Below are 26,973 nucleotides of genomic sequence, written 5' to 3' on the forward strand. Positions count from 1 at the left end.
CGAGCTTATCGCGATAAGTTTGCAGACAGCATTTAGGCGACGTTTTATTAGTAACGGCCCCATGCAGCGATTGCACAGCAGTAAAGGACGTGAGTTGTGCATCGTGGGAGGTTTCACAGCGTCGCGTGAGCCCGGATAGCTCAGTCGTAGAGCATTAGGCTTTTAACCTAAGGGTCCAGGGTTCAAGTCCCTGTCCGGGCGGAAATTTTAATACTTTGGTAGCGATTCGTCTGGTAGCGGTGGAAACGCTACGGAAAATAATGCAGCTACGCCTGTTTCTGACACCACAGTGCTTTAAACAGTAGCAGTTGCATGTGTCGGGACAACACCGCGCTACCGGCAGTCGTGGCCGAGTGGTTAAGGCGTCTGACTCGAAATCAGATTCCCTCTGGGAGCGTAGGTTCGAATCCTACGGCTGCGTGCGATTTTGCGTAAAGAGGAGCAAAATTTTCGCACACCTGTGACATGCGTGGGCGAATGCGGGTGCAAACCAGTGACGCCATTCTCAACAAGACGAAAGTTTCCGTTTAAGAATACTGAGTTTCGCGACGACCGCTGCTTACTGTGGCCATCGGTTCACCTCGCGCTGATGCTGGGACTGCAGAAAGCCGTCGCTGAGATCGTGAGTACACAGATGTGCTCGAAAGTGTTGGACAGAGCGAACATTCATTTCTTTTTAAGAATCGCAATTCAATCATTCGAGCGCGGCAAAGGCAGTGGTGCAGCGTTTCTTTTCATAAGATCTCGCAGTTGCTTGGAGGTATGCCATCGTTTTAAGACGACAGAAAACTAGCGTCAGCGGTGCGTCAGCGGAAGTCGGTGAAGTCGCCATTGGAGCCATAAGCCAGTAATTACAACATGCGAATCACTCGCACACCACGCAGCTGTACGATAATGCTCGTGCGTGGGCCCGCATAGCTGAGTCGGTAGAGCGTTAGGCTTTCAAACAAAGGGTCCTGGGTTCAAGTCCCTGTCTGGGCGAAAATTAATACACTTTCGTAACGGCTAATGGAAACCCTACGGAAAAGAGTGAGGCCACGCCGTTTTCTGCCATCAGATTGCTTGTAAAGGTGGCGGTTTCACTTGTCGGGAGTCGCTTCTGCCACCGGCAGTCGTGGCCGAGTGGTTAAGGCGTCTGACTTGAAATCAGATTCCCTCTGGGAGCGTAGGTTCGAGTCCTGCCGACTGCGAAAATTTTCTCGCTCTCAAAAGATGGACGTTTCAGCTGCATCCTAGCAGTTGCGTCACTACTAAACACGTGGGTCACCAGCAATGTGCAGTACTATTTGATCCAGGGCGCAGCGTTACAGTCGCGTCCAGAAGCCGCAGCTCATCTCCTCGTCTCACAGTCCATTTTAGCTTGCAGACGATGACGTGTAGCAATTTATGAGCTAACGCAAGTCGAATGTTTTACCGTGTGTATCTGCTAGAAACTGCCTCTCATACGGTGGAGAGGCTCACTCCTTCTTGTGTCGTTCTCTGCACATGAGTTGCCCCTGGCATCGATATAGCACGGGTTTTCTAGCGTCAGCGCGGCGTCACGTGAAGTCAGCGAAGTGAATATTACACGAATCGAGTCGACATGTTTGCTTGTTACGATGATGGAAGCAGAAGAAATGTGTGTGGGACTTCACTGCATCGGCTGCTCGCCTTTCAGCGTCCCTGTGTCTTATCAGACGAAGGTGACTGTGAAATTGGCAACGAGGCAGAGTTTGACGAACACATTGCAAACAGCACCGTTCAACGTCAGCCGAAATAGCTCAGTTGGGAGAGCGTTAGACTGAAGATCTAAAGGTCCCTGGTTCGATCCCGGGTTTCGGCAGGTACTCGTTTTGATGCGACGCCAATGGAATTGCTCTGCGTTGGTGATAATGCAGCTACCGCTGACAACAACAATGACTCTCTCCTGTAGGTGTTCTGGTTGTCTAGTGCATGCCATAAGAGGAACTCACTAGACAACTGACTCCCTTAGAAGCAAAAGAATCAAAAAAGTCCTACCGACTGCGTTCCTTTTTCTGTGTCAGGTGGTGAAGAACGTCTTCAACGGAACCGTGAAATGAGCGAAAACGTGGGGAAACATTGCATTCGAAATGCTTGCGAATTTTCCAATTGCCCAGTGAGTGTCGACAAAACATGTAAATTCGCTGCTCCAACGTATGAGACGTAACGACTCCTGCAATTTGTTGTTGCATCGTGTGTCAGCAGTCTTCGGTAGTGTGTTACGAGCTTATCGCGATAAGTTTGCAGACAGCATTTAGGCGACGTTTTATTAGTAACGGCCCCATGCAGCGATTGCACAGCAGTAAAGGACGTGAGTTGTGCATCGTGGGAGGTTTCACAGCGTCGCGTGAGCCCGGATAGCTCAGTCGGTAGAGCATTAGGCTTTTAACCTAAGGTCCAGGGTTCAAGTCCCTGTCCGGGCGGAAATTTTAATACTTTGGTAGCGATTCGTCTGGTAGCGGTGGAAACGCTACGGAAAATAATGCAGCTACGCCTGTTTCTGACACCACAGTGCTTTAAACAGTAGCAGTTGCATGTGTCGGGACAACACCGCGCTACCGGCAGTCGTGGCCGAGTGGTTAAGGCGTCTGACTCGAAATCAGATTCCCTCTGGGAGCGTAGGTTCGAATCCTACCGGCTGCGTGCGATTTTGCGTAAAGAGGAGCAAAAATTTTCGCACACCTGTGACATGCGTGGGCGAATGCGGGTGCAAACCAGTGACGCCATTCTCAACAAGACGAAGTTTCCGTTTAAGAATACTGAGTTTCGCGACGACCGCTGCTTACTGTGGCCATCGGTTCACCTCGCGCTGATGCTGGGACTGCAGAAAGCCGTCGCTGAGATCGTGAGTACACAGATGTGCTCGAAAGTGTTGGACAGAGCGAACATTCATTTCTTTTTAAGAATCGCAATTCAATCATTCGAGCGCGGCAAAGGCAGTGGTGCAGCGTTTCTTTTCATAAGATCTCGCAGTTGCTTGGAGGTATGCCCATCGTTTTAAGACGACAGAAAACTAGCGTCAGCGGTGCGTCAGCGGGAAGTCGGTGAAGTCGCCATTGGAGCCATAAGCCAGTAATTACAACATGCGAATCACTCGCACACCACGCAGCTGTACGATAATGCTCGTGCGTGGGCCCGCATAGCTGAGTCGGTAGAGCGTTAGGCTTTCAAACAAAGGGTCCTGGGTTCAAGTCCCTGTCTGGGCGAAAATTAATACACTTTCGTAACGGCTAATGGAAACCCTACGGAAAAGAGTGAGGCCACGCCGTTTTCTGCCATCAGATTGCTTGTAAAGGTGGCGGTTTCACTTGTCGGGAGTCGCTTCTGCCACCGGCAGTCGTGGCCGAGTGGTTAAGGCGTCTGACTTGAAATCAGATTCCCTCTGGGAGCGTAGGTTCGAGTCCTGCCGACTGCGAAAATTTTCTCGCTCTCAAAAGATGGACGTTTCAGCTGCATCCTAGCAGTTGCGTCACTACTAAACACGTGGGTCACCAGCAATGTGCAGTACTATTTGATCCAGGGCGCAGCGTTACAGTCGCGTCCAGAAGCCGCAGCTCATCTCCTCGTCTCACAGTCCATTTTAGCTTGCAGACGATGACGTGTAGCAATTTATGAGCTAACGCAAGTCGAATGTTTTACCGTGTGTATCTGCTAGAAACTGCCTCTCATACGGTGGAGAGGCTCACTCCTTCTTGTGTCGTTCTCTGCACATGAGTTGCCCCTGGCATCGATATAGCACGGGTTTTCTAGCGTCAGCGCGGCGTCACGTGAAGTCAGCGAAGTGAATATTACACGAATCGAGTCGACATGTTTGCTTGTTACGATGATGGAAGCAGAAGAAATGTGTGTGGGACTTCACTGCATCGGCTGCTCGCCTTTCAGCGTCCCTGTGTCTTATCAGACGAAGGTGACTGTGAAATTGGCAACGAGGCAGAGTTTGACGAACACATGCAAACAGCACCGTTCAACGTCAGCCGAAATAGCTCAGTTGGGAGAGCGTTAGACTGAAGATCTAAAGGTCCCTGGTTCGATCCCGGGTTTCGGCAGGTACTCGTTTTGATGCGACGCCAATGGAATTGCTCTGCGTTGGTGATAATGCAGCTACCGCTGACAACAACAATGACTCTCTCCTGTAGGTGTTCTGGTTGTCTAGTGCATGCCATAAGAGGAACTCACTAGACAACTGACTCCCTTAGAAGCAAAAGAATCAAAAAAGTCCTACCGACTGCGTTCCTTTTTCTGTGTCAGGTGGTGAAGAACGTCTTCAACGGAACCGTGAAATGAGCGAAAACGTGGGAAACATTGCATTCGAAATGCTTGCGAATTTTCCAATTGCCCAGTGAGTGTCGACAAAACATGTAAATTCGCTGCTCCAACGTATGAGACGTAACGACTCCTGCAATTTGTTGTTGCATCGTGTGTCAGCAGTCTTCGGTAGTGTGTTACGAGCTTATCGCGATAAGTTTGCAGACAGCATTTAGGCGACGTTTTATTAGTAACGGCCCCATGCAGCGATTGCACAGCAGTAAAGGACGTGAGTTGTGCATCGTGGGAGGTTTCACAGCGTCGCGTGAGCCCGGATAGCTCAGTCGGTAGAGCATTAGGCTTTTAACCTAAGGGTCCAGGGTTCAAGTCCCTGTCCGGGCGGAAATTTTAATACTTTGGTAGCGATTCGTCTGGTAGCGGTGGAAACGCTACGGAAAATAATGCAGCTACGCCTGTTTCTGACACCACAGTGCTTTAAACAGTAGCAGTTGCATGTGTCGGGACAACACCGCGCTACCGGCAGTCGTGGCCGAGTGGTTAAGGCGTCTGACTCGAAATCAGATTCCCTCTGGGAGCGTAGGTTCGAATCCTACCGGCTGCGTGCGATTTTGCGTAAAGAGGAGCAAAAATTTTCGCACACCTGTGACATGCGTGGGCGAATGCGGGTGCAAACCAGTGACGCCATTCTCAACAAGACGAAAGTTTCCGTTTAAGAATACTGAGTTTCGCGACGACCGCTGCTTACTGTGGCCATCGGTTCACCTCGCGCTGATGCTGGGACTGCAGAAAGCCGTCGCTGAGATCGTGAGTACACAGATGTGCTCGAAAGTGTTGGACAGAGCGAACATTCATTTCTTTTTAAGAATCGCAATTCAATCATTCGAGCGCGGCAAAGGCAGTGGTGCAGCGTTTCTTTTCATAAGATCTCGCAGTTGCTTGGAGGTATGCCCATCGTTTTAAGACGACAGAAAACTAGCGTCAGCGGTGCGTCAGCGGGAAGTCGGTGAAGTCGCCATTGGAGCCATAAGCCAGTAATTACAACATGCGAATCACTCGCACACCACGCAGCTGTACGATAATGCTCGTGCGTGGGCCCGCATAGCTGAGTCGGTAGAGCGTTAGGCTTTCAAACAAAGGGTCCTGGGTTCAAGTCCCTGTCTGGGCGAAAATTAATACACTTTCGTAACGGCTAATGGAAACCCTACGGAAAAGAGTGAGGCCACGCCGTTTTCTGCCATCAGATTGCTTGTAAAGGTGGCGGTTTCACTTGTCGGGAGTCGCTTCTGCCACCGGCAGTCGTGGCCGAGTGGTTAAGGCGTCTGACTTGAAATCAGATTCCCTCTGGGAGCGTAGGTTCGAGTCCTGCCGACTGCGAAAATTTTCTCGCTCTCAAAAGATGGACGTTTCAGCTGCATCCTAGCAGTTGCGTCACTACTAAACACGTGGGTCACCAGCAATGTGCAGTACTATTTGATCCAGGGCGCAGCGTTACAGTCGCGTCCAGAAGCCGCAGCTCATCTCCTCGTCTCACAGTCCATTTTAGCTTGCAGACGATGACGTGTAGCAATTTATGAGCTAACGCAAGTCGAATGTTTTACCGTGTGTATCTGCTAGAAACTGCCTCTCATACGGTGGAGAGGCTCACTCCTTCTTGTGTCGTTCTCTGCACATGAGTTGCCCCTGGCATCGATATAGCACGGGTTTTCTAGCGTCAGCGCGGCGTCACGTGAAGTCAGCGAAGTGAATATTACACGAATCGAGTCGACATGTTTGCTTGTTACGATGATGGAAGCAGAAGAAATGTGTGTGGGACTTCACTGCATCGGCTGCTCGCCTTTCAGCGTCCCTGTGTCTTATCAGACGAAGGTGACTGTGAAATTGGCAACGAGGCAGAGTTTGACGAACACATGCAAACAGCACCGTTCAACGTCAGCCGAAATAGCTCAGTTGGGAGAGCGTTAGACTGAAGATCTAAAGGTCCCTGGTTCGATCCCGGGTTTCGGCAGGTACTCGTTTTGATGCGACGCCAATGGAATTGCTCTGCGTTGGTGATAATGCAGCTACCGCTGACAACAACAATGACTCTCTCCTGTAGGTGTTCTGGTTGTCTAGTGCATGCCATAAGAGGAACTCACTAGACAACTGACTCCCTTAGAAGCAAAAGAATCAAAAAAGTCCTACCGACTGCGTTCCTTTTTCTGTGTCAGGTGGTGAAGAACGTCTTCAACGGAACCGTGAAATGAGCGAAAACGTGGGAAACATTGCATTCGAAATGCTTGCGAATTTTCCAATTGCCCAGTGAGTGTCGACAAAACATGTAAATTCGCTGCTCCAACGTATGAGACGTAACGACTCCTGCAATTTGTTGTTGCATCGTGTGTCAGCAGTCTTCGGTAGTGTGTTACGAGCTTATCGCGATAAGTTTGCAGACAGCATTTAGGCGACGTTTTATTAGTAACGGCCCCATGCAGCGATTGCACAGCAGTAAAGGACGTGAGTTGTGCATCGTGGGAGGTTTCACAGCGTCGCGTGAGCCCGGATAGCTCAGTCGGTAGAGCATTAGGCTTTTAACCTAAGGGTCCAGGGTTCAAGTCCCTGTCCGGGCGGAAATTTTAATACTTTGGTAGCGATTCGTCTGGTAGCGGTGGAAACGCTACGGAAAATAATGCAGCTACGCCTGTTTCTGACACCACAGTGCTTTAAACAGTAGCAGTTGCATGTGTCGGGACAACACCGCGCTACCGGCAGTCGTGGCCGAGTGGTTAAGGCGTCTGACTCGAAATCAGATTCCCTCTGGGAGCGTAGGTTCGAATCCTACCGGCTGCGTGCGATTTTGCGTAAAGAGGAGCAAAAATTTTCGCACACCTGTGACATGCGTGGGCGAATGCGGGTGCAAACCAGTGACGCCATTCTCAACAAGACGAAAGTTTCCGTTTAAGAATACTGAGTTTCGCGACGACCGCTGCTTACTGTGGCCATCGGTTCACCTCGCGCTGATGCTGGGACTGCAGAAAGCCGTCGCTGAGATCGTGAGTACACAGATGTGCTCGAAAGTGTTGGACAGAGCGAACATTCATTTCTTTTTAAGAATCGCAATTCAATCATTCGAGCGCGGCAAAGGCAGTGGTGCAGCGTTTCTTTTCATAAGATCTCGCAGTTGCTTGGAGGTATGCCCATCGTTTTAAGACGACAGAAAACTAGCGTCAGCGGTGCGTCAGCGGGAAGTCGGTGAAGTCGCCATTGGAGCCATAAGCCAGTAATTACAACATGCGAATCACTCGCACACCACGCAGCTGTACGATAATGCTCGTGCGTGGGCCCGCATAGCTGAGTCGGTAGAGCGTTAGGCTTTCAAACAAAGGGTCCTGGGTTCAAGTCCCTGTCTGGGCGAAAATTAATACACTTTCGTAACGGCTAATGGAAACCCTACGGAAAAGAGTGAGGCCACGCCGTTTTCTGCCATCAGATTGCTTGTAAAGGTGGCGGTTTCACTTGTCGGGAGTCGCTTCTGCCACCGGCAGTCGTGGCCGAGTGGTTAAGGCGTCTGACTTGAAATCAGATTCCCTCTGGGAGCGTAGGTTCGAGTCCTGCCGACTGCGAAAATTTTCTCGCTCTCAAAAGATGGACGTTTCAGCTGCATCCTAGCAGTTGCGTCACTACTAAACACGTGGGTCACCAGCAATGTGCAGTACTATTTGATCCAGGGCGCAGCGTTACAGTCGCGTCCAGAAGCCGCAGCTCATCTCCTCGTCTCACAGTCCATTTTAGCTTGCAGACGATGACGTGTAGCAATTTATGAGCTAACGCAAGTCGAATGTTTTACCGTGTGTATCTGCTAGAAACTGCCTCTCATACGGTGGAGAGGCTCACTCCTTCTTGTGTCGTTCTCTGCACATGAGTTGCCCCTGGCATCGATATAGCACGGGTTTTCTAGCGTCAGCGCGGCGTCACGTGAAGTCAGCGAAGTGAATATTACACGAATCGAGTCGACATGTTTGCTTGTTACGATGATGGAAGCAGAAGAAATGTGTGTGGGACTTCACTGCATCGGCTGCTCGCCTTTCAGCGTCCCTGTGTCTTATCAGACGAAGGTGACTGTGAAATTGGCAACGAGGCAGAGTTTGACGAACACATGCAAACAGCACCGTTCAACGTCAGCCGAAATAGCTCAGTTGGGAGAGCGTTAGACTGAAGATCTAAAGGTCCCTGGTTCGATCCCGGGTTTCGGCAGGTACTCGTTTTGATGCGACGCCAATGGAATTGCTCTGCGTTGGTGATAATGCAGCTACCGCTGACAACAACAATGACTCTCTCCTGTAGGTGTTCTGGTTGTCTAGTGCATGCCATAAGAGGAACTCACTAGACAACTGACTCCCTTAGAAGCAAAAGAATCAAAAAAGTCCTACCGACTGCGTTCCTTTTTCTGTGTCAGGTGGTGAAGAACGTCTTCAACGGAACCGTGAAATGAGCGAAAACGTGGGAAACATTGCATTCGAAATGCTTGCGAATTTTCCAATTGCCCAGTGAGTGTCGACAAAACATGTAAATTCGCTGCTCCAACGTATGAGACGTAACGACTCCTGCAATTTGTTGTTGCATCGTGTGTCAGCAGTCTTCGGTAGTGTGTTACGAGCTTATCGCGATAAGTTTGCAGACAGCATTTAGGCGACGTTTTATTAGTAACGGCCCCATGCAGCGATTGCACAGCAGTAAAGGACGTGAGTTGTGCATCGTGGGAGGTTTCACAGCGTCGCGTGAGCCCGGATAGCTCAGTCGGTAGAGCATTAGGCTTTTAACCTAAGGGTCCAGGGTTCAAGTCCCTGTCCGGGCGGAAATTTTAATACTTTGGTAGCGATTCGTCTGGTAGCGGTGGAAACGCTACGGAAAATAATGCAGCTACGCCTGTTTCTGACACCACAGTGCTTTAAACAGTAGCAGTTGCATGTGTCGGGACAACACCGCGCTACCGGCAGTCGTGGCCGAGTGGTTAAGGCGTCTGACTCGAAATCAGATTCCCTCTGGGAGCGTAGGTTCGAATCCTACCGGCTGCGTGCGATTTTGCGTAAAGAGGAGCAAAAATTTTCGCACACCTGTGACATGCGTGGGCGAATGCGGGTGCAAACCAGTGACGCCATTCTCAACAAGACGAAAGTTTCCGTTTAAGAATACTGAGTTTCGCGACGACCGCTGCTTACTGTGGCCATCGGTTCACCTCGCGCTGATGCTGGGACTGCAGAAAGCCGTCGCTGAGATCGTGAGTACACAGATGTGCTCGAAAGTGTTGGACAGAGCGAACATTCATTTCTTTTTAAGAATCGCAATTCAATCATTCGAGCGCGGCAAAGGCAGTGGTGCAGCGTTTCTTTTCATAAGATCTCGCAGTTGCTTGGAGGTATGCCCATCGTTTTAAGACGACAGAAAACTAGCGTCAGCGGTGCGTCAGCGGGAAGTCGGTGAAGTCGCCATTGGAGCCATAAGCCAGTAATTACAACATGCGAATCACTCGCACACCACGCAGCTGTACGATAATGCTCGTGCGTGGGCCCGCATAGCTGAGTCGGTAGAGCGTTAGGCTTTCAAACAAAGGGTCCTGGGTTCAAGTCCCTGTCTGGGCGAAAATTAATACACTTTCGTAACGGCTAATGGAAACCCTACGGAAAAGAGTGAGGCCACGCCGTTTTCTGCCATCAGATTGCTTGTAAAGGTGGCGGTTTCACTTGTCGGGAGTCGCTTCTGCCACCGGCAGTCGTGGCCGGGTGGTTAAGGCGTCTGACTTGAAATCAGATTCCCTCTGGGAGCGTAGGTTCGAGTCCTGCCGACTGCGAAAATTTTCTCGCTCTCAAAAGATGGACGTTTCAGCTGCATCCTAGCAGTTGCGTCACTACTAAACACGTGGGTCACCAGCAATGTGCAGTACTATTTGATCCAGGGCGCAGCGTTACAGTCGCGTCCAGAAGCCGCAGCTCATCTCCTCGTCTCACAGTCCATTTTAGCTTGCAGACGATGACGTGTAGCAATTTATGAGCTAACGCAAGTCGAATGTTTTACCGTGTGTATCTGCTAGAAACTGCCTCTCATACGGTGGAGAGGCTCACTCCTTCTTGTGTCGTTCTCTGCACATGAGTTGCCCCTGGCATCGATATAGCACGGGTTTTCTAGCGTCAGCGCGGCGTCACGTGAAGTCAGCGAAGTGAATATTACACGAATCGAGTCGACATGTTTGCTTGTTACGATGATGGAAGCAGAAGAAATGTGTGTGGGACTTCACTGCATCGGCTGCTCGCCTTTCAGCGTCCCTGTGTCTTATCAGACGAAGGTGACTGTGAAATTGGCAACGAGGCAGAGTTTGACGAACACATGCAAACAGCACCGTTCAACGTCAGCCGAAATAGCTCAGTTGGGAGAGCGTTAGACTGAAGATCTAAAGGTCCCTGGTTCGATCCCGGGTTTCGGCAGGTACTCGTTTTGATGCGACGCCAATGGAATTGCTCTGCGTTGGTGATAATGCAGCTACCGCTGACAACAACAATGACTCTCTCCTGTAGGTGTTCTGGTTGTCTAGTGCATGCCATAAGAGGAACTCACTAGACAACTGACTCCCTTAGAAGCAAAAGAATCAAAAAAGTCCTACCGACTGCGTTCCTTTTTCTGTGTCAGGTGGTGAAGAACGTCTTCAACGGAACCGTGAAATGAGCGAAAACGTGGGAAACATTGCATTCGAAATGCTTGCGAATTTTCCAATTGCCCAGTGAGTGTCGACAAAACATGTAAATTCGCTGCTCCAACGTATGAGACGTAACGACTCCTGCAATTTGTTGTTGCATCGTGTGTCAGCAGTCTTCGGTAGTGTGTTACGAGCTTATCGCGATAAGTTTGCAGACAGCATTTAGGCGACGTTTTATTAGTAACGGCCCCATGCAGCGATTGCACAGCAGTAAAGGACGTGAGTTGTGCATCGTGGGAGGTTTCACAGCGTCGCGTGAGCCCGGATAGCTCAGTCGGTAGAGCATTAGGCTTTTAACCTAAGGGTCCAGGGTTCAAGTCCCTGTCCGGGCGGAAATTTTAATACTTTGGTAGCGATTCGTCTGGTAGCGGTGGAAACGCTACGGAAAATAATGCAGCTACGCCTGTTTCTGACACCACAGTGCTTTAAACAGTAGCAGTTGCATGTGTCGGGACAACACCGCGCTACCGGCAGTCGTGGCCGAGTGGTTAAGGCGTCTGACTCGAAATCAGATTCCCTCTGGGAGCGTAGGTTCGAATCCTACCGGCTGCGTGCGATTTTGCGTAAAGAGGAGCAAAAATTTTCGCACACCTGTGACATGCGTGGGCGAATGCGGGTGCAAACCAGTGACGCCATTCTCAACAAGACGAAAGTTTCCGTTTAAGAATACTGAGTTTCGCGACGACCGCTGCTTACTGTGGCCATCGGTTCACCTCGCGCTGATGCTGGGACTGCAGAAAGCCGTCGCTGAGATCGTGAGTACACAGATGTGCTCGAAAGTGTTGGACAGAGCGAACATTCATTTCTTTTTAAGAATCGCAATTCAATCATTCGAGCGCGGCAAAGGCAGTGGTGCAGCGTTTCTTTTCATAAGATCTCGCAGTTGCTTGGAGGTATGCCCATCGTTTTAAGACGACAGAAAACTAGCGTCAGCGGTGCGTCAGCGGGAAGTCGGTGAAGTCGCCATTGGAGCCATAAGCCAGTAATTACAACATGCGAATCACTCGCACACCACGCAGCTGTACGATAATGCTCGTGCGTGGGCCCGCATAGCTGAGTCGGTAGAGCGTTAGGCTTTCAAACAAAGGGTCCTGGGTTCAAGTCCCTGTCTGGGCGAAAATTAATACACTTTCGTAACGGCTAATGGAAACCCTACGGAAAAGAGTGAGGCCACGCCGTTTTCTGCCATCAGATTGCTTGTAAAGGTGGCGGTTTCACTTGTCGGGAGTCGCTTCTGCCACCGGCAGTCGTGGCCGAGTGGTTAAGGCGTCTGACTTGAAATCAGATTCCCTCTGGGAGCGTAGGTTCGAGTCCTGCCGACTGCGAAAATTTTCTCGCTCTCAAAAGATGGACGTTTCAGCTGCATCCTAGCAGTTGCGTCACTACTAAACACGTGGGTCACCAGCAATGTGCAGTACTATTTGATCCAGGGCGCAGCGTTACAGTCGCGTCCAGAAGCCGCAGCTCATCTCCTCGTCTCACAGTCCATTTTAGCTTGCAGACGATGACGTGTAGCAATTTATGAGCTAACGCAAGTCGAATGTTTTACCGTGTGTATCTGCTAGAAACTGCCTCTCATACGGTGGAGAGGCTCACTCCTTCTTGTGTCGTTCTCTGCACATGAGTTGCCCCTGGCATCGATATAGCACGGGTTTTCTAGCGTCAGCGCGGCGTCACGTGAAGTCAGCGAAGTGAATATTACACGAATCGAGTCGACATGTTTGCTTGTTACGATGATGGAAGCAGAAGAAATGTGTGTGGGACTTCACTGCATCGGCTGCTCGCCTTTCAGCGTCCCTGTGTCTTATCAGACGAAGGTGACTGTGAAATTGGCAACGAGGCAGAGTTTGACGAACACATGCAAACAGCACCGTTCAACGTCAGCCGAAATAGCTCAGTTGGGAGAGCGTTAGACTGAAGATCTAAAGGTCCCTGGTTCGATCCCGGGTTTCGGCAGGTACTCGTTTTGATGCGACGCCAATGGAATTGCTCTGCGTTGGTGATAATGCAGCTACCGCTGACAACAACAATGACTCTCTCCTGTAGGTGTTCTGGTTGTCTAGTGCATGCCATAAGAGGAACTCACTAGACAACTGACTCCCTTAGAAGCAAAAGAATCAAAAAAGTCCTACCGACTGCGTTCCTTTTTCTGTGTCAGGTGGTGAAGAACGTCTTCAACGGAACCGTGAAATGAGCGAAAACGTGGGAAACATTGCATTCGAAATGCTTGCGAATTTTCCAATTGCCCAGTGAGTGTCGACAAAACATGTAAATTCGCTGCTCCAACGTATGAGACGTAACGACTCCTGCAATTTGTTGTTGCATCGTGTGTCAGCAGTCTTCGGTAGTGTGTTACGAGCTTATCGCGATAAGTTTGCAGACAGCATTTAGGCGACGTTTTATTAGTAACGGCCCCATGCAGCGATTGCACAGCAGTAAAGGACGTGAGTTGTGCATCGTGGGAGGTTTCACAGCGTCGCGTGAGCCCGGATAGCTCAGTCGGTAGAGCATTAGGCTTTTAACCTAAGGGTCCAGGGTTCAAGTCCCTGTCCGGGCGGAAATTTTAATACTTTGGTAGCGATTCGTCTGGTAGCGGTGGAAACGCTACGGAAAATAATGCAGCTACGCCTGTTTCTGACACCACAGTGCTTTAAACAGTAGCAGTTGCATGTGTCGGGACAACACCGCGCTACCGGCAGTCGTGGCCGAGTGGTTAAGGCGTCTGACTCGAAATCAGATTCCCTCTGGGAGCGTAGGTTCGAATCCTACCGGCTGCGTGCGATTTTGCGTAAAGAGGAGCAAAAATTTTCGCACACCTGTGACATGCGTGGGCGAATGCGGGTGCAAACCAGTGACGCCATTCTCAACAAGACGAAAGTTTCCGTTTAAGAATACTGAGTTTCGCGACGACCGCTGCTTACTGTGGCCATCGGTTCACCTCGCGCTGATGCTGGGACTGCAGAAAGCCGTCGCTGAGATCGTGAGTACACAGATGTGCTCGAAAGTGTTGGACAGAGCGAACATTCATTTCTTTTTAAGAATCGCAATTCAATCATTCGAGCGCGGCAAAGGCAGTGGTGCAGCGTTTCTTTTCATAAGATCTCGCAGTTGCTTGGAGGTATGCCCATCGTTTTAAGACGACAGAAAACTAGCGTCAGCGGTGCGTCAGCGGGAAGTCGGTGAAGTCGCCATTGGAGCCATAAGCCAGTAATTACAACATGCGAATCACTCGCACACCACGCAGCTGTACGATAATGCTCGTGCGTGGGCCCGCATAGCTGAGTCGGTAGAGCGTTAGGCTTTCAAACAAAGGGTCCTGGGTTCAAGTCCCTGTCTGGGCGAAAATTAATACACTTTCGTAACGGCTAATGGAAACCCTACGGAAAAGAGTGAGGCCACGCCGTTTTCTGCCATCAGATTGCTTGTAAAGGTGGCGGTTTCACTTGTCGGGAGTCGCTTCTGCCACCGGCAGTCGTGGCCGAGTGGTTAAGGCGTCTGACTTGAAATCAGATTCCCTCTGGGAGCGTAGGTTCGAGTCCTGCCGACTGCGAAAATTTTCTCGCTCTCAAAAGATGGACGTTTCAGCTGCATCCTAGCAGTTGCGTCACTACTAAACACGTGGGTCACCAGCAATGTGCAGTACTATTTGATCCAGGGCGCAGCGTTACAGTCGCGTCCAGAAGCCGCAGCTCATCTCCTCGTCTCACAGTCCATTTTAGCTTGCAGACGATGACGTGTAGCAATTTATGAGCTAACGCAAGTCGAATGTTTTACCGTGTGTATCTGCTAGAAACTGCCTCTCATACGGTGGAGAGGCTCACTCCTTCTTGTGTCGTTCTCTGCACATGAGTTGCCCCTGGCATCGATATAGCACGGGTTTTCTAGCGTCAGCGCGGCGTCACGTGAAGTCAGCGAAGTGAATATTACACGAATCGAGTCGACATGTTTGCTTGTTACGATGATGGAAGCAGAAGAAATGTGTGTGGGACTTCACTGCATCGGCTGCTCGCCTTTCAGCGTCCCTGTGTCTTATCAGACGAAGGTGACTGTGAAATTGGCAACGAGGCAGAGTTTGACGAACACATGCAAACAGCACCGTTCAACGTCAGCCGAAATAGCTCAGTTGGGAGAGCGTTAGACTGAAGATCTAAAGGTCCCTGGTTCGATCCCGGGTTTCGGCAGGTACTCGTTTTGATGCGACGCCAATGGAATTGCTCTGCGTTGGTGATAATGCAACTACCGCTGACAACAACAATGACTCTCTCCTGTAGGTGTTCTGGTTGTCTAGTGCATGCCATAAGAGGAACTCACTAGACAACTGACTCCCTTAGAAGCAAAAGAATCAAAAAAGTCCTACCGACTGCGTTCCTTTTTCTGTGTCAGGTGGTGAAGAACGTCTTCAACGGAACCGTGAAATGAGCGAAAACGTGGGAAACATTGCATTCGAAATGCTTGCGAATTTTCCAATTGCCCAGTGAGTGTCGACAAAACATGTAAATTCGCTGCTCCAACGTATGAGACGTAACGACTCCTGCAATTTGTTGTTGCATCGTGTGTCAGCAGTCTTCGGTAGTGTGTTACGAGCTTATCGCGATAAGTTTGCAGACAGCATTTAGGCGACGTTTTATTAGTAACGGCCCCATGCAGCGATTGCACAGCAGTAAAGGACGTGAGTTGTGCATCGTGGGAGGTTTCACAGCGTCGCGTGAGCCCGGATAGCTCAGTCGGTAGAGCATTAGGCTTTTAACCTAAGGGTCCAGGGTTCAAGTCCCTGTCCGGGCGGAAATTTTAATACTTTGGTAGCGATTCGTCTGGTAGCGGTGGAAACGCTACGGAAAATAATGCAGCTACGCCTGTTTCTGACACCACAGTGCTTTAAACAGTAGCAGTTGCATGTGTCGGGACAACACCGCGCTACCGGCAGTCGTGGCCGAGTGGTTAAGGCGTCTGACTCGAAATCAGATTCCCTCTGGGAGCGTAGGTTCGAATCCTACCGGCTGCGTGCGATTTTGCGTAAAGAGGAGCAAAAATTTTCGCACACCTGTGACATGCGTGGGCGAATGCGGGTGCAAACCAGTGACGCCATTCTCAACAAGACGAAAGTTTCCGTTTAAGAATACTGAGTTTCGCGACGACCGCTGCTTACTGTGGCCATCGGTTCACCTCGCGCTGATGCTGGGACTGCAGAAAGCCGTCGCTGAGATCGTGAGTACACAGATGTGCTCGAAAGTGTTGGACAGAGCGAACATTCATTTCTTTTTAAGAATCGCAATTCAATCATTCGAGCGCGGCAAAGGCAGTGGTGCAGCGTTTCTTTTCATAAGATCTCGCAGTTGCTTGGAGGTATGCCCATCGTTTTAAGACGACAGAAAACTAGCGTCAGCGGTGCGTCAGCGGGAAGTCGGTGAAGTCGCCATTGGAGCCATAAGCCAGTAATTACAACATGCGAATCACTCGCACACCACGCAGCTGTACGATAATGCTCGTGCGTGGGCCCGCATAGCTGAGTCGGTAGAGCGTTAGGCTTTCAAACAAAGGGTCCTGGGTTCAAGTCCCTGTCTGGGCGAAAATTAATACACTTTCGTAACGGCTAATGGAAACCCTACGGAAAAGAGTGAGGCCACGCCGTTTTCTGCCATCAGATTGCTTGTAAAGGTGGCGGTTTCACTTGTCGGGAGTCGCTTCTGCCACCGGCAGTCGTGGCCGAGTGGTTAAGGCGTCTGACTTGAAATCAGATTCCCTCTGGGAGCGTAGGTTCGAGTCCTGCCGACTGCGAAAATTTTCTCGCTCTCAAAAGATGGACGTTTCAGCTGCATCCTAGCAGTTGCGTCACTACTAAACACGTGGGTCACCAGCAATGTGCAGTACTATTTGATCCAGGGCGCAGCGTTACAGTCGCGTCCAGAAGCCGCAGCTCATCTCCTCGTCTCACAGTCCATTTTAGCTTGCAGACGATGACGTGTAGCAATTTATGAGCTAACGCAAGTCGAATGTTTTACCGTGTGTATCTGCTAGAAACTGCCTCTCATACGGTGGAGAGGCTCACTCCTTCTTGTGTCGTTCTCTGCACATGAGTTGCCCCTGGCATCGATATAGCACGGGTTTTCTAGCGTCAGCGCGGCGTCACGTGAAGTCAGCGAAGTGAATATTACACGAATCGAGTCGACATGTTTGCTTGTTACGATGATGGAAGCAGAAGAAATGTGTGTGGGACTTCACTGCATCGGCTGCTCGCCTTTCAGCGTCCCTGTGTCTTATCAGACGAAGGTGACTGTGAAATTGGCAACGAGGCAGAGTTTGACGAACACATGCAAACAGCACCGTTCAACGTCAGCCGAAATAGCTCAGTTGGGAGAGCGTTAGACTGAAGATCTAAAGGTCCCTGGTTCGATCCCGGGTTTCGGCAGGTACTCGTTTTGATGCGACGCCAATGGAATTGCTCTGCGTTGGTGATAATGCAACTACCGCTGACAACAACAATGACTCTCTCCTGTAGGTGTTCTGGTTGTCTAGTGCATGCCATAAGAGGAACTCACTAGACAACTGACTCCCTTAGAAGCAAAAGAATCAAAAAAGTCCTACCGACTGCGTTCCTTTTTCTGTGTCAGGTGGTGAAGAACGTCTTCAACGGAACCGTGAAATGAGCGAAAACGTGGGAAACATTGCATTCGAAATGCTTGCGAATTTTCCAATTGCCCAGTGAGTGTCGACAAAACATGTAAATTCGCTGCTCCAACGTATGAGACGTAACGACTCCTGCAATTTGTTGTTGCATCGTGTGTCAGCAGTCTTCGGTAGTGTGTTACGAGCTTATCGCGATAAGTTTGCAGACAGCATTTAGGCGACGTTTTATTAGTAACGGCCCCATGCAGCGATTGCACAGCAGTAAAGGACGTGAGTTGTGCATCGTGGGAGGTTTCACAGCGTCGCGTGAGCCCGGATAGCTCAGTCGGTAGAGCATTAGGCTTTTAACCTAAGGGTCCAGGGTTCAAGTCCCTGTCCGGGCGGAAATTTTAATACTTTGGTAGCGATTCGTCTGGTAGCGGTGGAAACGCTACGGAAAATAATGCAGCTACGCCTGTTTCTGACACCACAGTGCTTTAAACAGTAGCAGTTGCATGTGTCGGGACAACACCGCGCTACCGGCAGTCGTGGCCGAGTGGTTAAGGCGTCTGACTCGAAATCAGATTCCCTCTGGGAGCGTAGGTTCGAATCCTACCGGCTGCGTGCGATTTTGCGTAAAGAGGAGCAAAAATTTTCGCACACCTGTGACATGCGTGGGCGAATGCGGGTGCAAACCAGTGACGCCATTCTCAACAAGACGAAAGTTTCCGTTTAAGAATACTGAGTTTCGCGACGACCGCTGCTTACTGTGGCCATCGGTTCACCTCGCGCTGATGCTGGGACTGCAGAAAGCCGTCGCTGAGATCGTGAGTACACAGATGTGCTCGAAAGTGTTGGACAGAGCGAACATTCATTTCTTTTTAAGAATCGCAATTCAATCATTCGAGCGCGGCAAAGGCAGTGGTGCAGCGTTTCTTTTCATAAGATCTCGCAGTTGCTTGGAGGTATGCCCATCGTTTTAAGACGACAGAAAACTAGCGTCAGCGGTGCGTCAGCGGGAAGTCGGTGAAGTCGCCATTGGAGCCATAAGCCAGTAATTACAACATGCGAATCACTCGCACACCACGCAGCTGTACGATAATGCTCGTGCGTGGGCCCGCATAGCTGAGTCGGTAGAGCGTTAGGCTTTCAAACAAAGGGTCCTGGGTTCAAGTCCCTGTCTGGGCGAAAATTAATACACTTTCGTAACGGCTAATGGAAACCCTACGGAAAAGAGTGAGGCCACGCCGTTTTCTGCCATCAGATTGCTTGTAAAGGTGGCGGTTTCACTTGTCGGGAGTCGCTTCTGCCACCGGCAGTCGTGGCCGAGTGGTTAAGGCGTCTGACTTGAAATCAGATTCCCTCTGGGAGCGTAGGTTCGAGTCCTGCCGACTGCGAAAATTTTCTCGCTCTCAAAAGATGGACGTTTCAGCTGCATCCTAGCAGTTGCGTCACTACTAAACACGTGGGTCACCAGCAATGTGCAGTACTATTTGATCCAGGGCGCAGCGTTACAGTCGCGTCCAGAAGCCGCAGCTCATCTCCTCGTCTCACAGTCCATTTTAGCTTGCAGACGATGACGTGTAGCAATTTATGAGCTAACGCAAGTCGAATGTTTTACCGTGTGTATCTGCTAGAAACTGCCTCTCATACGGTGGAGAGGCTCACTCCTTCTTGTGTCGTTCTCTGCACATGAGTTGCCCCTGGCATCGATATAGCACGGGTTTTCTAGCGTCAGCGCGGCGTCACGTGAAGTCAGCGAAGTGAATATTACACGAATCGAGTCGACATGTTTGCTTGTTACGATGATGGAAGCAGAAGAAATGTGTGTGGGACTTCACTGCATCGGCTGCTCGCCTTTCAGCGTCCCTGTGTCTTATCAGACGAAGGTGACTGTGAAATTGGCAACGAGGCAGAGTTTGACGAACACATGCAAACAGCACCGTTCAACGTCAGCGGAAATAGCTCAGTTGGGAGAGCGTTAGACTGAAGATCTAAAGGTCCCTGGTTCGATCCCGGGTTTCGGCAGGTACTCGTTTTGATGCGACGCCAATGGAATTGCTCTGCGTTGGTGATAATGCAGCTACCGCTGACAACAACAATGACTCTCTCCTGTAGGTGTTCTGGTTGTCTAGTGCATGCCATAAGAGGAACTCACTAGACAACTGACTCCCTTAGAAGCAAAAGAATCAAAAAAGTCCTACCGACTGCGTTCCTTTTTCTGTGTCAGGTGGTGAAGAACGTCTTCAACGGAACCGTGAAATGAGCGAAAACGTGGGAAACATTGCATTCGAAATGCTTGCGAATTTTCCAATTGCCCAGTGAGTGTCGACAAAACATGTAAATTCGCTGCTCCAACGTATGAGACGTAACGACTCCTGCAATTTGTTGTTGCATCGTGTGTCAGCAGTCTTCGGTAGTGTGTTACGAGCTTATCGCGATAAGTTTGCAGACAGCATTTAGGCGACGTTTTATTAGTAACGGCCCCATGCAGCGATTGCACAGCAGTAAAGGACGTGAGTTGTGCATCGTGGGAGGTTTCACAGCGTCGCGTGAGCCCGGATAGCTCAGTCGGTAGAGCATTAGGCTTTTAACCTAAGGGTCCAGGGTTCAAGTCCCTGTCCGGGCGGAAATTTTAATACTTTGGTAGCGATTCGTCTGGTAGCGGTGGAAACGCTACGGAAAATAATGCAGCTACGCCTGTTTCTGACACCACAGTGCTTTAAACAGTAGCAGTTGCATGTGTCGGGACAACACCGCGCTACCGGCAGTCGTGGCCGAGTGGTTAAGGCGTCTGACTCGAAATCAGATTCCCTCTGGGAGCGTAGGTTCGAATCCTACCGGCTGCGTGCGATTTTGCGTAAAGAGGAGCAAAAATTTTCGCACACCTGTGACATGCGTGGGCGAATGCGGGTGCAAACCAGTGACGCCATTCTCAACAAGACGAAAGTTTCCGTTTAAGAATACTGAGTTTCGCGACGACCGCTGCTTACTGTGGCCATCGGTTCACCTCGCGCTGATGCTGGGACTGCAGAAAGCCGTCGCTGAGATCGTGAGTACACAGATGTGCTCGAAAGTGTTGGACAGAGCGAACATTCATTTCTTTTTAAGAATCGCAATTCAATCATTCGAGCGCGGCAAAGGCAGTGGTGCAGCGTTTCTTTTCATAAGATCTCGCAGTTGCTTGGAGGTATGCCCATCGTTTTAAGACGACAGAAAACTAGCGTCAGCGGTGCGTCAGCGGGAAGTCGGTGAAGTCGCCATTGGAGCCATAAGCCAGTAATTACAACATGCGAATCACTCGCACACCACGCAGCTGTACGATAATGCTCGTGCGTGGGCCCGCATAGCTGAGTCGGTAGAGCGTTAGGCTTTCAAACAAAGGGTCCTGGGTTCAAGTCCCTGTCTGGGCGAAAATTAATACACTTTCGTAACGGCTAATGGAAACCCTACGGAAAAGAGTGAGGCCACGCCGTTTTCTGCCATCAGATTGCTTGTAAAGGTGGCGGTTTCACTTGTCGGGAGTCGCTTCTGCCACCGGCAGTCGTGGCCGAGTGGTTAAGGCGTCTGACTTGAAATCAGATTCCCTCTGGGAGCGTAGGTTCGAGTCCTGCCGACTGCGAAAATTTTCTCGCTCTCAAAAGATGGACGTTTCAGCTGCATCCTAGCAGTTGCGTCACTACTAAACACGTGGGTCACCAGCAATGTGCAGTACTATTTGATCCAGGGCGCAGCGTTACAGTCGCGTCCAGAAGCCGCAGCTCATCTCCTCGTCTCACAGTCCATTTTAGCTTGCAGACGATGACGTGTAGCAATTTATGAGCTAACGCAAGTCGAATGTTTTACCGTGTGTATCTGCTAGAAACTGCCTCTCATACGGTGGAGAGGCTCACTCCTTCTTGTGTCGTTCTCTGCACATGAGTTGCCCCTGGCATCGATATAGCACGGGTTTTCTAGCGTCAGCGCGGCGTCACGTGAAGTCAGCGAAGTGAATATTACACGAATCGAGTCGACATGTTTGCTTGTTACGATGATGGAAGCAGAAGAAATGTGTGTGGGACTTCACTGCATCGGCTGCTCGCCTTTCAGCGTCCCTGTGTCTTATCAGACGAAGGTGACTGTGAAATTGGCAACGAGGCAGAGTTTGACGAACACATGCAAACAGCACCGTTCAACGTCAGCCGAAATAGCTCAGTTGGGAGAGCGTTAGACTGAAGATCTAAAGGTCCCTGGTTCGATCCCGGGTTTCGGCAGGTACTCGTTTTGATGCGACGCCAATGGAATTGCTCTGCGTTGGTGATAATGCAACTACCGCTGACAACAACAATGACTCTCTCCTGTAGGTGTTCTGGTTGTCTAGTGCATGCCATAAGAGGAACTCACTAGACAACTGACTCCCTTAGAAGCAAAAGAATCAAAAAAGTCCTACCGACTGCGTTCCTTTTTCTGTGTCAGGTGGTGAAGAACGTCTTCAACGGAACCGTGAAATGAGCGAAAACGTGGGAAACATTGCATTCGAAATGCTTGCGAATTTTCCAATTGCCCAGTGAGTGTCGACAAAACATGTAAATTCGCTGCTCCAACGTATGAGACGTAACGACTCCTGCAATTTGTTGTTGCATCGTGTGTCAGCAGTCTTCGGTAGTGTGTTACGAGCTTATCGCGATAAGTTTGCAGACAGCATTTAGGCGACGTTTTATTAGTAACGGCCCCATGCAGCGATTGCACAGCAGTAAAGGACGTGAGTTGTGCATCGTGGGAGGTTTCACAGCGTCGCGTGAGCCCGGATAGCTCAGTCGGTAGAGCATTAGGCTTTTAACCTAAGGGTCCAGGGTTCAAGTCCCTGTCCGGGCGGAAATTTTAATACTTTGGTAGCGATTCGTCTGGTAGCGGTGGAAACGCTACGGAAAATAATGCAGCTACGCCTGTTTCTGACACCACAGTGCTTTAAACAGTAGCAGTTGCATGTGTCGGGACAACACCGCGCTACCGGCAGTCGTGGCCGAGTGGTTAAGGCGTCTGACTCGAAATCAGATTCCCTCTGGGAGCGTAGGTTCGAATCCTACCGGCTGCGTGCGATTTTGCGTAAAGAGGAGCAAAAATTTTCGCACACCTGTGACATGCGTGGGCGAATGCGGGTGCAAACCAGTGACGCCATTCTCAACAAGACGAAAGTTTCCGTTTAAGAATACTGAGTTTCGCGACGACCGCTGCTTACTGTGGCCATCGGTTCACCTCGCGCTGATGCTGGGACTGCAGAAAGCCGTCGCTGAGATCGTGAGTACACAGATGTGCTCGAAAGTGTTGGACAGAGCGAACATTCATTTCTTTTTAAGAATCGCAATTCAATCATTCGAGCGCGGCAAAGGCAGTGGTGCAGCGTTTCTTTTCATAAGATCTCGCAGTTGCTTGGAGGTATGCCCATCGTTTTAAGACGACAGAAAACTAGCGTCAGCGGTGCGTCAGCGGGAAGTCGGTGAAGTCGCCATTGGAGCCATAAGCCAGTAATTACAACATGCGAATCACTCGCACACCACGCAGCTGTACGATAATGCTCGTGCGTGGGCCCGCATAGCTGAGTCGGTAGAGCGTTAGGCTTTCAAACAAAGGGTCCTGGGTTCAAGTACCTGTCTGGGCGAAAATTAATACACTTTCGTAACGGCTAATGGAAACCCTACGGAAAAGAGTGAGGCCACGCCGTTTTCTGCCATCAGATTGCTTGTAAAGGTGGCGGTTTCACTTGTCGGGAGTCGCTTCTGCCACCGGCAGTCGTGGCCGAGTGGTTAAGGCGTCTGACTTGAAATCAGATTCCCTCTGGGAGCGTAGGTTCGAGTCCTGCCGACTGCGAAAATTTTCTCGCTCTCAAAAGATGGACGTTTCAGCTGCATCCTAGCAGTTGCGTCACTACTAAACACGTGGGTCACCAGCAATGTGCAGTACTATTTGATCCAGGGCGCAGCGTTACAGTCGCGTCCAGAAGCCGCAGCTCATCTCCTCGTCTCACAGTCCATTTTAGCTTGCAGACGATGACGTGTAGCAATTTATGAGCTAACGCAAGTCGAATGTTTTACCGTGTGTATCTGCTAGAAACTGCCTCTCATACGGTGGAGAGGCTCACTCCTTCTTGTGTCGTTCTCTGCACATGAGTTGCCCCTGGCATCGATATAGCACGGGTTTTCTAGCGTCAGCGCGGCGTCACGTGAAGTCAGCGAAGTGAATATTACACGAATCGAGTCGACATGTTTGCTTGTTACGATGATGGAAGCAGAAGAAATGTGTGTGGGACTTCACTGCATCGGCTGCTCGCCTTTCAGCGTCCCTGTGTCTTATCAGACGAAGGTGACTGTGAAATTGGCAACGAGGCAGAGTTTGACGAACACATGCAAACAGCACCGTTCAACGTCAGCCGAAATAGCTCAGTTGGGAGAGCGTTAGACTGAAGATCTAAAGGTCCCTGGTTCGATCCCGGGTTTCGGCAGGTACTCGTTTTGATGCGACGCCAATGGAATTGCTCTGCGTTGGTGATAATGCAGCTACCGCTGACAACAACAATGACTCTCTCCTGTAGGTGTTCTGGTTGTCTAGTGCATGCCATAAGAGGAACTCACTAGACAACTGACTCCCTTAGAAGCAAAAGAATCAAAAAAGTCCTACCGACTGCGTTCCTTTTTCTGTGTCAGGTGGTGAAGAACGTCTTCAACGGAACCGTGAAATGAGCGAAAACGTGGGAAACATTGCATTCGAAATGCTTGCGAATTTTCCAATTGCCCAGTGAGTGTCGACAAAACATGTAAATTCGCTGCTCCAACGTATGAGACGTAACGACTCCTGCAATTTGTTGTTGCATCGTGTGTCAGCAGTCTTCGGTAGTGTGTTACGAGCTTATCGCGATAAGTTTGCAGACAGCATTTAGGCGACGTTTTATTAGTAACGGCCCCATGCAGCGATTGCACAGCAGTAAAGGACGTGAGTTGTGCATCGTGGGAGGTTTCACAGCGTCGCGTGAGCCCGGATAGCTCAGTCGGTAGAGCATTAGGCTTTTAACCTAAGGGTCCAGGGTTCAAGTCCCTGTCCGGGCGGAAATTTTAATACTTTGGTAGCGATTCGTCTGGTAGCGGTGGAAACGCTACGGAAAATAATGCAGCTACGCCTGTTTCTGACACCACAGTGCTTTAAACAGTAGCAGTTGCATGTGTCGGGACAACACCGCGCTACCGGCAGTCGTGGCCGAGTGGTTAAGGCGTCTGACTCGAAATCAGATTCCCTCTGGGAGCGTAGGTTCGAATCCTACCGGCTGCGTGCGATTTTGCGTAAAGAGGAGCAAAAATTTTCGCACACCTGTGACATGCGTGGGCGAATGCGGGTGCAAACCAGTGACGCCATTCTCAACAAGACGAAAGTTTCCGTTTAAGAATACTGAGTTTCGCGACGACCGCTGCTTACTGTGGCCATCGGTTCACCTCGCGCTGATGCTGGGACTGCAGAAAGCCGTCGCTGAGATCGTGAGTACACAGATGTGCTCGAAAGTGTTGGACAGAGCGAACATTCATTTCTTTTTAAGAATCGCAATTCAATCATTCGAGCGCGGCAAAGGCAGTGGTGCAGCGTTTCTTTTCATAAGATCTCGCAGTTGCTTGGAGGTATGCCCATCGTTTTAAGACGACAGAAAACTAGCGTCAGCGGTGCGTCAGCGGGAAGTCGGTGAAGTCGCCATTGGAGCCATAAGCCAGTAATTACAACATGCGAATCACTCGCACACCACGCAGCTGTACGATAATGCTCGTGCGTGGGCCCGCATAGCTGAGTCGGTAGAGCGTTAGGCTTTCAAACAAAGGGTCCTGGGTTCAAGTACCTGTCTGGGCGAAAATTAATACACTTTCGTAACGGCTAATGGAAACCCTACGGAAAAGAGTGAGGCCACGCCGTTTTCTGCCATCAGATTGCTTGTAAAGGTGGCGGTTTCACTTGTCGGGAGTCGCTTCTGCCACCGGCAGTCGTGGCCGAGTGGTTAAGGCGTCTGACTTGAAATCAGATTCCCTCTGGGAGCGTAGGTTCGAGTCCTGCCGACTGCGAAAATTTTCTCGCTCTCAAAAGATGGACGTTTCAGCTGCATCCTAGCAGTTGCGTCACTACTAAACACGTGGGTCACCAGCAATGTGCAGTACTATTTGATCCAGGGCGCAGCGTTACAGTCGCGTCCAGAAGCCGCAGCTCATCTCCTCGTCTCACAGTCCATTTTAGCTTGCAGACGATGACGTGTAGCAATTTATGAGCTAACGCAAGTCGAATGTTTTACCGTGTGTATCTGCTAGAAACTGCCTCTCATACGGTGGAGAGGCTCACTCCTTCTTGTGTCGTTCTCTGCACATGAGTTGCCCCTGGCATCGATATAGCACGGGTTTTCTAGCGTCAGCGCGGCGTCACGTGAAGTCAGCGAAGTGAATATTACACGAATCGAGTCGACATGTTTGCTTGTTACGATGATGGAAGCAGAAGAAATGTGTGTGGGACTTCACTGCATCGGCTGCTCGCCTTTCAGCGTCCCTGTGTCTTATCAGACGAAGGTGACTGTGAAATTGGCAACGAGGCAGAGTTTGACGAACACATGCAAACAGCACCGTTCAACGTCAGCCGAAATAGCTCAGTTGGGAGAGCGTTAGACTGAAGATCTAAAGGTCCCTGGTTCGATCCCGGGTTTCGGCAGGTACTCGTTTTGATGCGACGCCAATGGAATTGCTCTGCGTTGGTGATAATGCAGCTACCGCTGACAACAACAATGACTCTCTCCTGTAGGTGTTCTGGTTGTCTAGTGCATGCCATAAGAGGAACTCACTAGACAACTGACTCCCTTAGAAGCAAAAGAATCAAAAAAGTCCTACCGACTGCGTTCCTTTTTCTGTGTCAGGTGGTGAAGAACGTCTTCAACGGAACCGTGAAATGAGCGAAAACGTGGGAAACATTGCATTCGAAATGCTTGCGAATTTTCCAATTGCCCAGTGAGTGTCGACAAAACATGTAAATTCGCTGCTCCAACGTATGAGACGTAACGACTCCTGCAATTTGTTGTTGCATCGTGTGTCAGCAGTCTTCGGTAGTGTGTTACGAGCTTATCGCGATAAGTTTGCAGACAGCATTTAGGCGACGTTTTATTAGTAACGGCCCCATGCAGCGATTGCACAGCAGTAAAGGACGTGAGTTGTGCATCGTGGGAGGTTTCACAGCGTCGCGTGAGCCCGGATAGCTCAGTCGGTAGAGCATTAGGCTTTTAACCTAAGGGTCCAGGGTTCAAGTCCCTGTCCGGGCGGAAATTTTAATACTTTGGTAGCGATTCGTCTGGTAGCGGTGGAAACGCTACGGAAAATAATGCAGCTACGCCTGTT

The 26,973-nt window shown here is 50.2% G+C and overlaps 49 non-coding genes across 49 annotated transcripts; all 49 read left to right on the forward strand.

Annotated features, from left to right (window-relative positions):
- Positions 1 to 129: 129 nt before the first annotated feature.
- On the forward strand, positions 130 to 201 carry Trnak-uuu. The gene has a single exon. It is a non-coding gene; the product is annotated as a tRNA-Lys (tRNA).
- A 138-nt stretch (positions 202 to 339) lies between these two features.
- Positions 340 to 420, forward strand: Trnas-cga. Its single transcript has one exon. It is a non-coding gene; the product is annotated as a tRNA-Ser (tRNA).
- Positions 421 to 1,108: 688 nt separating this feature from the next.
- Positions 1,109 to 1,190, forward strand: Trnas-uga. The gene has a single exon. It is a non-coding gene; the product is annotated as a tRNA-Ser (tRNA).
- A 559-nt stretch (positions 1,191 to 1,749) lies between these two features.
- Trnaf-gaa lies at positions 1,750 to 1,822 on the forward strand. Its single transcript has one exon. It is a non-coding gene; the product is annotated as a tRNA-Phe (tRNA).
- Positions 1,823 to 2,351: 529 nt separating this feature from the next.
- Trnak-uuu lies at positions 2,352 to 2,423 on the forward strand. The gene has a single exon. It is a non-coding gene; the product is annotated as a tRNA-Lys (tRNA).
- A 138-nt stretch (positions 2,424 to 2,561) lies between these two features.
- Trnas-cga lies at positions 2,562 to 2,643 on the forward strand. The gene has a single exon. It is a non-coding gene; the product is annotated as a tRNA-Ser (tRNA).
- A 690-nt stretch (positions 2,644 to 3,333) lies between these two features.
- Positions 3,334 to 3,415, forward strand: Trnas-uga. Its single transcript has one exon. It is a non-coding gene; the product is annotated as a tRNA-Ser (tRNA).
- Positions 3,416 to 3,973: 558 nt separating this feature from the next.
- Trnaf-gaa lies at positions 3,974 to 4,046 on the forward strand. The gene has a single exon. It is a non-coding gene; the product is annotated as a tRNA-Phe (tRNA).
- A 528-nt stretch (positions 4,047 to 4,574) lies between these two features.
- Positions 4,575 to 4,647, forward strand: Trnak-uuu. The gene has a single exon. It is a non-coding gene; the product is annotated as a tRNA-Lys (tRNA).
- A 138-nt stretch (positions 4,648 to 4,785) lies between these two features.
- Trnas-cga lies at positions 4,786 to 4,867 on the forward strand. Its single transcript has one exon. It is a non-coding gene; the product is annotated as a tRNA-Ser (tRNA).
- Positions 4,868 to 5,558: 691 nt separating this feature from the next.
- On the forward strand, positions 5,559 to 5,640 carry Trnas-uga. Its single transcript has one exon. It is a non-coding gene; the product is annotated as a tRNA-Ser (tRNA).
- Positions 5,641 to 6,198: 558 nt separating this feature from the next.
- Positions 6,199 to 6,271, forward strand: Trnaf-gaa. Its single transcript has one exon. It is a non-coding gene; the product is annotated as a tRNA-Phe (tRNA).
- A 528-nt stretch (positions 6,272 to 6,799) lies between these two features.
- Trnak-uuu lies at positions 6,800 to 6,872 on the forward strand. Its single transcript has one exon. It is a non-coding gene; the product is annotated as a tRNA-Lys (tRNA).
- Positions 6,873 to 7,010: 138 nt separating this feature from the next.
- Trnas-cga lies at positions 7,011 to 7,092 on the forward strand. The gene has a single exon. It is a non-coding gene; the product is annotated as a tRNA-Ser (tRNA).
- Positions 7,093 to 7,783: 691 nt separating this feature from the next.
- On the forward strand, positions 7,784 to 7,865 carry Trnas-uga. The gene has a single exon. It is a non-coding gene; the product is annotated as a tRNA-Ser (tRNA).
- Positions 7,866 to 8,423: 558 nt separating this feature from the next.
- Positions 8,424 to 8,496, forward strand: Trnaf-gaa. The gene has a single exon. It is a non-coding gene; the product is annotated as a tRNA-Phe (tRNA).
- Positions 8,497 to 9,024: 528 nt separating this feature from the next.
- Trnak-uuu lies at positions 9,025 to 9,097 on the forward strand. The gene has a single exon. It is a non-coding gene; the product is annotated as a tRNA-Lys (tRNA).
- A 138-nt stretch (positions 9,098 to 9,235) lies between these two features.
- On the forward strand, positions 9,236 to 9,317 carry Trnas-cga. The gene has a single exon. It is a non-coding gene; the product is annotated as a tRNA-Ser (tRNA).
- A 691-nt stretch (positions 9,318 to 10,008) lies between these two features.
- On the forward strand, positions 10,009 to 10,090 carry Trnas-uga. The gene has a single exon. It is a non-coding gene; the product is annotated as a tRNA-Ser (tRNA).
- A 558-nt stretch (positions 10,091 to 10,648) lies between these two features.
- On the forward strand, positions 10,649 to 10,721 carry Trnaf-gaa. Its single transcript has one exon. It is a non-coding gene; the product is annotated as a tRNA-Phe (tRNA).
- Positions 10,722 to 11,249: 528 nt separating this feature from the next.
- Trnak-uuu lies at positions 11,250 to 11,322 on the forward strand. Its single transcript has one exon. It is a non-coding gene; the product is annotated as a tRNA-Lys (tRNA).
- Positions 11,323 to 11,460: 138 nt separating this feature from the next.
- On the forward strand, positions 11,461 to 11,542 carry Trnas-cga. Its single transcript has one exon. It is a non-coding gene; the product is annotated as a tRNA-Ser (tRNA).
- A 691-nt stretch (positions 11,543 to 12,233) lies between these two features.
- On the forward strand, positions 12,234 to 12,315 carry Trnas-uga. Its single transcript has one exon. It is a non-coding gene; the product is annotated as a tRNA-Ser (tRNA).
- A 558-nt stretch (positions 12,316 to 12,873) lies between these two features.
- Trnaf-gaa lies at positions 12,874 to 12,946 on the forward strand. The gene has a single exon. It is a non-coding gene; the product is annotated as a tRNA-Phe (tRNA).
- A 528-nt stretch (positions 12,947 to 13,474) lies between these two features.
- On the forward strand, positions 13,475 to 13,547 carry Trnak-uuu. Its single transcript has one exon. It is a non-coding gene; the product is annotated as a tRNA-Lys (tRNA).
- Positions 13,548 to 13,685: 138 nt separating this feature from the next.
- Positions 13,686 to 13,767, forward strand: Trnas-cga. The gene has a single exon. It is a non-coding gene; the product is annotated as a tRNA-Ser (tRNA).
- Positions 13,768 to 14,458: 691 nt separating this feature from the next.
- Positions 14,459 to 14,540, forward strand: Trnas-uga. The gene has a single exon. It is a non-coding gene; the product is annotated as a tRNA-Ser (tRNA).
- A 558-nt stretch (positions 14,541 to 15,098) lies between these two features.
- Trnaf-gaa lies at positions 15,099 to 15,171 on the forward strand. The gene has a single exon. It is a non-coding gene; the product is annotated as a tRNA-Phe (tRNA).
- A 528-nt stretch (positions 15,172 to 15,699) lies between these two features.
- Positions 15,700 to 15,772, forward strand: Trnak-uuu. The gene has a single exon. It is a non-coding gene; the product is annotated as a tRNA-Lys (tRNA).
- A 138-nt stretch (positions 15,773 to 15,910) lies between these two features.
- Trnas-cga lies at positions 15,911 to 15,992 on the forward strand. Its single transcript has one exon. It is a non-coding gene; the product is annotated as a tRNA-Ser (tRNA).
- A 691-nt stretch (positions 15,993 to 16,683) lies between these two features.
- Positions 16,684 to 16,765, forward strand: Trnas-uga. The gene has a single exon. It is a non-coding gene; the product is annotated as a tRNA-Ser (tRNA).
- Positions 16,766 to 17,323: 558 nt separating this feature from the next.
- Positions 17,324 to 17,396, forward strand: Trnaf-gaa. Its single transcript has one exon. It is a non-coding gene; the product is annotated as a tRNA-Phe (tRNA).
- Positions 17,397 to 17,924: 528 nt separating this feature from the next.
- On the forward strand, positions 17,925 to 17,997 carry Trnak-uuu. Its single transcript has one exon. It is a non-coding gene; the product is annotated as a tRNA-Lys (tRNA).
- Positions 17,998 to 18,135: 138 nt separating this feature from the next.
- Positions 18,136 to 18,217, forward strand: Trnas-cga. Its single transcript has one exon. It is a non-coding gene; the product is annotated as a tRNA-Ser (tRNA).
- A 691-nt stretch (positions 18,218 to 18,908) lies between these two features.
- Trnas-uga lies at positions 18,909 to 18,990 on the forward strand. Its single transcript has one exon. It is a non-coding gene; the product is annotated as a tRNA-Ser (tRNA).
- A 558-nt stretch (positions 18,991 to 19,548) lies between these two features.
- Positions 19,549 to 19,621, forward strand: Trnaf-gaa. The gene has a single exon. It is a non-coding gene; the product is annotated as a tRNA-Phe (tRNA).
- A 528-nt stretch (positions 19,622 to 20,149) lies between these two features.
- On the forward strand, positions 20,150 to 20,222 carry Trnak-uuu. Its single transcript has one exon. It is a non-coding gene; the product is annotated as a tRNA-Lys (tRNA).
- Positions 20,223 to 20,360: 138 nt separating this feature from the next.
- On the forward strand, positions 20,361 to 20,442 carry Trnas-cga. The gene has a single exon. It is a non-coding gene; the product is annotated as a tRNA-Ser (tRNA).
- A 691-nt stretch (positions 20,443 to 21,133) lies between these two features.
- On the forward strand, positions 21,134 to 21,215 carry Trnas-uga. Its single transcript has one exon. It is a non-coding gene; the product is annotated as a tRNA-Ser (tRNA).
- Positions 21,216 to 21,773: 558 nt separating this feature from the next.
- Trnaf-gaa lies at positions 21,774 to 21,846 on the forward strand. The gene has a single exon. It is a non-coding gene; the product is annotated as a tRNA-Phe (tRNA).
- Positions 21,847 to 22,374: 528 nt separating this feature from the next.
- Trnak-uuu lies at positions 22,375 to 22,447 on the forward strand. Its single transcript has one exon. It is a non-coding gene; the product is annotated as a tRNA-Lys (tRNA).
- A 138-nt stretch (positions 22,448 to 22,585) lies between these two features.
- Trnas-cga lies at positions 22,586 to 22,667 on the forward strand. The gene has a single exon. It is a non-coding gene; the product is annotated as a tRNA-Ser (tRNA).
- A 691-nt stretch (positions 22,668 to 23,358) lies between these two features.
- On the forward strand, positions 23,359 to 23,440 carry Trnas-uga. The gene has a single exon. It is a non-coding gene; the product is annotated as a tRNA-Ser (tRNA).
- Positions 23,441 to 23,998: 558 nt separating this feature from the next.
- Positions 23,999 to 24,071, forward strand: Trnaf-gaa. Its single transcript has one exon. It is a non-coding gene; the product is annotated as a tRNA-Phe (tRNA).
- A 528-nt stretch (positions 24,072 to 24,599) lies between these two features.
- Positions 24,600 to 24,672, forward strand: Trnak-uuu. The gene has a single exon. It is a non-coding gene; the product is annotated as a tRNA-Lys (tRNA).
- Positions 24,673 to 24,810: 138 nt separating this feature from the next.
- Positions 24,811 to 24,892, forward strand: Trnas-cga. Its single transcript has one exon. It is a non-coding gene; the product is annotated as a tRNA-Ser (tRNA).
- A 691-nt stretch (positions 24,893 to 25,583) lies between these two features.
- Trnas-uga lies at positions 25,584 to 25,665 on the forward strand. The gene has a single exon. It is a non-coding gene; the product is annotated as a tRNA-Ser (tRNA).
- Positions 25,666 to 26,223: 558 nt separating this feature from the next.
- Positions 26,224 to 26,296, forward strand: Trnaf-gaa. The gene has a single exon. It is a non-coding gene; the product is annotated as a tRNA-Phe (tRNA).
- A 528-nt stretch (positions 26,297 to 26,824) lies between these two features.
- Trnak-uuu lies at positions 26,825 to 26,897 on the forward strand. The gene has a single exon. It is a non-coding gene; the product is annotated as a tRNA-Lys (tRNA).
- Positions 26,898 to 26,973: the final 76 nt, after the last annotated feature.

This window comes from Schistocerca americana, unplaced genomic scaffold (genome assembly GCF_021461395.2).
Source record: "Schistocerca americana isolate TAMUIC-IGC-003095 unplaced genomic scaffold, iqSchAmer2.1 HiC_scaffold_363, whole genome shotgun sequence".
In the NCBI taxonomy this organism is placed as follows: Eukaryota; Metazoa; Arthropoda; class Insecta; order Orthoptera; family Acrididae; genus Schistocerca; species Schistocerca americana.